General features: G+C 43.0%; 1 non-coding gene across 1 annotated transcript; it reads left to right on the top strand.

Annotated features, from left to right (window-relative positions):
- The first annotated feature begins 4,454 nt into the window (after positions 1 to 4,454).
- LOC141135752 (U8 small nucleolar RNA) lies at positions 4,455 to 4,589 on the top strand. The gene has a single exon (XR_012243610.1). It is a non-coding gene; the product is annotated as a U8 small nucleolar RNA (small nucleolar RNA).
- The last annotated feature ends 2,406 nt before the right edge of the window (positions 4,590 to 6,995 follow it).

The following is a 6,995-nucleotide window of genomic DNA, read 5'->3' as shown; positions in this document are numbered from 1 at the left end:
GGACATGGGGGGTACAGAGATGGACATGGGGGTACAGAGATGGACATGGGGGGTACAAAGGTGGAAGGGGTACAGAGGTAGAAGGGGTACAGAGATGGACATGGGGGGTACAGAGGTGGAAGGGGTACAGAGGTGGACATGGTGGGTACAGAGATGGACATGGGGGGTACAGAAATGGACATGGGGGTACAGAGATGGACATGGGGGTACAGAGAAGGACATGGGGGGTACAGAGATGGACATGGGGGTACAGAGATGGACATGGGGGGTACAGAGGTGGAAGGGGTACAGAGGTGGAAGGGGTAAAGAGATGGACATGGGGGGTACAGAGATGGACATGGGAGGTACAGAGATGGACATGGGGGTACGGAGGTGAACAGAGGCGGTGGGGGGGTACAGAGGTGAACATGGATGGGGGGTACTACAGAGGTGGATAGGGGGTACAAAGGTGGACATGGGGGGGTACAGAGGTGGACGGAAAGATATAGAAGTGAACGTGGATGGGGGTACAGAGCTGAACACAGAGGTGGATGTGGGGTACAAAGGTGGACGGAAAGATATAGAGGTGGACATGGGGGGTACAGAGGTGGATGGGGGATACAGAAGTGAGCTGTGGATGGGGGGGGGTGCAGAGGTAGACAGGGGATACAGAAGTGAGCTGTGGATAGAGGGGTACAGAGTTGAGCTGTGGATAGAGGGGTACAGAGGTGAGCTGTGGATAGAGGGGTACAGAGGTGAGCTGTGTATTGGGGGGGACAGAGATAGACAGGGAATACAGAAGTGAGCTGTGGATGAGGAAGCAGAGGTAAGCAAAGTGATGTGCAGAGGTGACCAATAGATAGTTATTTTGCGGGAGGGAGGAGGATATGCAAGTACTGCCCCTTGTGCTGATTTTTTTCTGTGCCCTGTATGATACAAACACCTCAAAGTACACACCCCCAATCCCCGTGTGTCATCCTGGATTCCTATCTCCCCCCTTCCCCCATTATCTTGAACTCCCCCATCTCTCCCCCCCAATCATCCTGGACTCCCATATCTCCCCCCCACCCATCATCCTGGACTTCTCTATCTCTTCCCCCCATCATTATTATTATTATTATTATACAGGATTTATATAGCGCCAACAGTTTGTGCAGCGCTTTACGACATGAGGGCAGACAGTACAAGTAGAATACAATGCAATACATAAGTTTATGTGTTTGTTTTGTTTTTTCGAATGTTGGGGTGGAGAGACAATTTGCATGGGGGGGGCCCAAGAATTTTTTTTGCCCAGGGCCCAATCAATAGTAAAGACGGCCCTGCTTCTACCCTTGTATCTTGTTAAGTTTTTACTTACCTGCTGTATTTGGATTACTTCACCAATCAGTTTCAGTCACTCTTGATGAGATAGGTTGAAGATTTGTGGGTGCTACTGGGTGGGTTCCAGAGAATGTGACTCCTCCACAAGTGTTGCCCACAAGTTTCTTTCAAACTTGAGACTGAGTTGAGATCTTATTGTTTTAGAACATATTTTAGATTTTCTCTCACTTGTTCTTAGGGCTTCTTGGCATAATACTGCAGAGCCAGGTTCAAGTTTTATATTGTTTTAGTCTTTTTGGGTGTTACTAGGCAGCCTCGTCATTATGTCATGATATTCTTTTTTTAAGTCAATCAGCAGTAAGGAAGTCCAACTCTTGGGTCTCAGCTGGACCTGTTCTAGTGTAATATCAGTGAGGTTATTTTGTAGATGTTTTTCCTTGTGAAGAAGCAAGCATGCTGAGTGTTGATCACACCAATCTCCCCACCACTCTGAAGTAATGACTCAGGGAGTGTGGTATTCTGAGATCAATTTCTGGTAGTCAAGATGTGTTTTTGATTTGTTTAAAGGCTGAGTGATAGTGTAGGTTTTGATTACGATTGATCAAATCATCCCTGGTTTGATGTACTGAGGACTGGGCAACTTCTGTTGGAAGTTCTGTAGCTTAGTGGTGAATCAGTTTTATAAATTTTGGCCGTTTTTATAGCTAGTAGACAAACTACTGCAAAAGAAGTCACAGGGAGCTGAGGGAGGGAGGCAGTATTAATACAAAAATAAAAATAAATACTGTACAGCGGGCCTTTTCATGTGGCTGCAAAGGTAACATTAAAAATACAGACATCTTTTAAATTATAGCCTCAGGAGATGCCTTACAGCTGTTTTTTTTGCTGTATTTGGCAAAGAGGAGAAGTCTCCTAACCCCACACTAGCTAGGATATATCATAAATAGTTACATAGTTAGGTTGAAAAAACACACAAGTCCATCCAGTTCAACCAATAAAAAATAAAAAAAATCATACAATCCCATATACACAATCCCATACCCACAGTTGGTCCAGAGGAAGATGAAAAACCCCAGCAAAGCATGATGGAATTTGCTTACAACAGGGGAAAATTTCCTTCCTGATCCCCGAGAGGTAATCGGATATTCCCTGGATCAACTTTACCTATAGGTAAAGGAGTCTGGTTTTTAACCATAAACTGAACTTTCATACATCACACATTTTTAACACAAAGTGGCACATAATTGTAAAGTGGAAGGAAAATTATATTTTACAAATAAATATGTGAAAAGTGTGGTGTGCATTTGTATTCAGCCCCCCCTCCCCCCCGAGTCAAAACTTTGTAGAACCACCTTTCACTGCAATTACAGCTGAAAGTCTTTTTGGGGATGTCGCTACCAGCTTTGCACATCTACAGAGTGAAATTTTTGCCCATTCTTCTTTGTGAAATAGCTCAAGTTCTGTTAGATTAGATGGAGAACATCTGTGAACAGCAATTTTCAAGTCTTGCCACAGATTCTTAATTGGATTTAGGTCTGGACCATTCTAACACATGAATATGCTTTGATCTAAACCATTCCATTGTAGCTCTGGCTGTATGTTTAGGGTCATTGTTCCACTGGAAGGTGGACCTCCACCCCAGTCTCAAGTCTTTTGCAGACTCTAACAGGTTTTCTTTTAAGATTGCCCTGTATTTGGCTCCATCCATCTTCCCATCATCTCTGACCAGCTTCCCCGTCCCTGCTGGAAAAGCATCCTCACAACATGATGCTGCCACCACCATGTTTCACGGTGGGGATGGTGTGTTCAGGGTGATATGCAGTGTTAGTTTTCTGCCACACATAGCATTTTGTTGGAAGGCCAAAAAGCTCAATTTTGGTCTCATCTGACCAGAGCATCTTCTTCCGCATGTTTGCTGTGTCCCAGACTTGGCTTCTCGAAAACTGGAACCTATTATGGCTTTCTTTCAACTATGGCTTTCTTCTTGCCACTCTTCCATAAAGGCCAGATTTGTGGAGTGCACAACTAATACTTGTCCTGTGGACAGATTCTCCCACCTGAGCTGTGGATCTCTGCAGCTCCTCTAGAGTTACCATGGGCCTCTTGGCTGCTCCTCTGATTAGATGGACTCCTTGCCCGGCCTGTCAGTTTAGGTGGACAACCATGTCTTGGTAGGTTTGCAGTTGTGCCACACTCTTTCCATTTTCGCATGATGGATTGAACAGTGCTCAATGAGATGTTCAAAGCTTGGGATCATTTTTATAACTTAACCCTGCTTTAAATTTCTCCACAACATTATCCCTGACATGTCTGGTGTGTTTCCTGGCCTTCATGATGCTGTTAGTTCATTAAGGTTCTCTAACAAACCTTCGAGTGCTTCACAGAATGGCTGTATTTATACTGAGAAATTGCACACAGGTGGACTCCGTTTACTAATTAGGTGACTTCTGCAGGCAATTAGTTCTACTAGATTTTAGTTAGGGGTTTCAGAGCAAAGGGGGCTGAATACAAATGCACGCCACGCTTTTCGGATATTTATTTGTAAAAAAAATTGAAAACCATTTATAATTTTCCTTCCACTTAATAATTATGTGCCACCTTGTGTTGGTCTATCACATACAATCCAAATAAAATATATTTACATTTTTGGTTGTAACATGACAAAATGTGGAAAATGTCAAGGGGTAGGAATACTTTTGTACCTCCTACTGTAATTAAGTTATCTTCATATGAAGTGGTTACAAAGGATAAGAAGATACCAACCCCTAGACACCAAACCTGCCTAAGTTCCAGGGTAATAAGGGCACATTTGGACAAAAATACATCATGTTTAGTGTCTAACAAATCATAATTACATTTTTTTAAACAATATGTTGGGTGTTGAATTATGAAACCTTGTCATATGGAGATAATAATGTATTTAGCATAGTTGGCTTTACGTGTGTGTCTGCAGAACATATTAAAATAGTCTTTTGGCACAATACAGCAGAGCAAGGATGAGTTTTATATTCTTTTACTGTTTGTGGGTTTTATTAGACAGCCTTGTCATTATGCCACGATTCTCTTTTTAAAGATTGACAGTAGTCAAACAGTAGTCTCCATAACTTAAGTAAAGAACTCCCATTCTTGGGTCTCAGTTGGACCTGAGTAGAGTATTATCAGTGTGGTTAAGCCTTACCTGGGTTTCCTTATAAGGAAGCAGGCATGATGAATGGAGGAGGATGAGTGTGTGATTACACCAATCTCTCCACTGCTCTGAGCTGACAACTCAGAGTATGTGATGTTCTGAGATTGAACACTGATAATCATTATATATTCCTGGTGTGTTTAAGAATAGAAAAGCCATATGCAGTGGGGAAAATAGTTATCTGATTCCCTGCAAATTTTGTAAATTTGCCCACTTAAAGAGGTAGTAAACCCTGATGAGTTTACTTCCTCTTTGTTTCCCTGCAAAGGTAAAGCATAATGGGCTACTCTGCATCGCAGAGTAGCCCATTATTTGTCACTTACCTGACAAGGGAGCCTGCAATGTCACCGCTGTCCCTTCTCCTACGAAGCGTCCATCTTCTTTCCGGGTATCGCGGCTCCGCCGCTGTGATTGGCCGGAGCCGCGATTACATCACTCCTGCGCATGCATGCTGGTGCCGCCACTAACAGCATGATCGCCGTTAGAGACGGCAGGCTCAGTGCGCCCTAGACATCAATGCCTGTCTTTTGGAAATATCTTATAAACCATGTAGGTTTAGGAGATATTTCTTGCACCTACAGGTAAGCCTTAATCTAGGCTTACCTGTAGGTAAAAGTGGTCTGTAAGGGTTTACAATCACTTTAACAGAAATTATTATCATACGTGTTGCCTTTATAACATTTGTATCGTGTTTTTTCAGGATTTTTAGTTGATGTTCTGTCTCTAGCATTTAACCACTTCAGATCCGGAAGGTTTACCCCCTTTTGAAAAAAAAAAAAAGTTTTACTTTCTGCTATAAAACATACCCAATAATAAAAATGTAAAAAGTCTAATTTCTTCATCAATTTAGGCCAATGTGTATTCTGCTACATATTTTTGGTAGAAAAAATCACAATAATTGTATAATGATTGGTTTGCGCAAAAGTTATAGCCTCTACAAACTATGGGATATTTTTCTTTATTATTTCTTTATTTTAAATTCTTTACTATTATTGGCGGCGATCAGCGACTTATAGCGGGACTGCGATATTGCGACGGACAAATTGGACACCTAACTGACACTTTTGACACTATTTTCGGGAGTAGTGATGCTAATACAGTGATCAGTGCTAAAAAAATATGCACTGTCACTGTACTAATGACACTGGCAGGGAAGGGGTTAACATCAGGGGCGATCAAATAGTTAAAGGTGTTCCTAGAGAGTGCTTAGTAACTGTGGGGGAGTTGCTTTGATTGGGGGAAGGTAAAGATGTATGTTCCTGCATAGGAGAAACACAGGATCAGTACAATCCCCTCTCACAGAATGGTGTTCTGCCTTGTTTACTGTACATAGGCAGACCACCGTTCTGCCTGTCTCCTGAACGATCGGTGGGTCAGGCGGACATCGCATCTGCTGAACCCGCTGATTGGCTCCCGCTGTGTCCAATCACAGCGGGAGCTGGTCGCCTGTGGTGTGTGCGCACGCTCTAGACCCAGAAGTGTCAGATCACGTACTAGGTATGTGATCTGGCACAGAGCGTCCACCCTGCCACAGTATATGTGTGTGGGGCAGTCCGCAAGTGGTTAAAAAAAATACATCAATGATATCAATTATAGACCCTTCATTTCTTTGTAAGTGGGCAAACTTACAGAATCTGCAGGGGATCAAATAATTATTTTCCCCACTGTACGTTATGAATACGATTGATCAAATCTGTCCAGGTTCCATCTACTGAGTACTTGCAATGTCTGTTGGAAGTTCTGCAGCTTAGTAGTGAAACTTGTTTGGATATTCTGGAAATTTTTGGTGCTAATAGGTGAGCTACTGCAAAAAAAAAGTCACAGGGAGCTGGGCACCACCTTTTTAATATTATCCTTCCCTCCTGAGCACAATGGAAGAATTAAGCACACAAGCTATTGGAGACACACAGGGGTCAAAGATTTATCAGGGGACTTCCCCACAAGCATTTTTGACCACACTAGAGATAGGTGGCCAAATAATTCTGGTGAGTTTCCATCTATGTGGGGCACAAGAAAGCACTTTGTATGCCCATAAGGAGCACCGACATTTTATGGGTAAACACCAAGTGAAGACTAATGCCGCGTACACACGGTCGGACTTTTCGTCTACAAAAGTCCAACGGACGCTGACGGACTAAAGCTGGCTGGTAATCCGATCGTGTGTGGGCTTCTCCGGACTTTCAACGTACTTTTTTAGCCTCAAATCCGACGGACTTTAGATTTGAAGCATGCTTCAAATCTTTACGTCGTAACTACGACGGACCCCGAAGTCCGCTCGTCTGTATGCTAGTCCGACGGACAAAAAAACGACGCATGCTCATAAGCAAAAACTAAACGGAAGCACTCGGTCTAGTAAAACTAGTGTTCGTATTGTAGGTAGCACATTCATCACGCTGCAAAATCTGTGATCGTTGAATGCAGCGCATTTTATTTCTTCTTTACGAATGCTCTAAAGAACGAAGGTGTTTTGCTGTTCATAATCAGAGTTCTCCCAAACTGATTTCTGGAT

Source organism: Aquarana catesbeiana, linkage group LG03, assembly GCF_042186555.1.
Source record: "Aquarana catesbeiana isolate 2022-GZ linkage group LG03, ASM4218655v1, whole genome shotgun sequence".
Classification (NCBI taxonomy): domain Eukaryota; kingdom Metazoa; phylum Chordata; class Amphibia; order Anura; family Ranidae; genus Aquarana; species Aquarana catesbeiana.
Note: the sequence above shows the minus strand (reverse complement) of the source record. Positions and strands in the feature narration are given on the sequence as shown.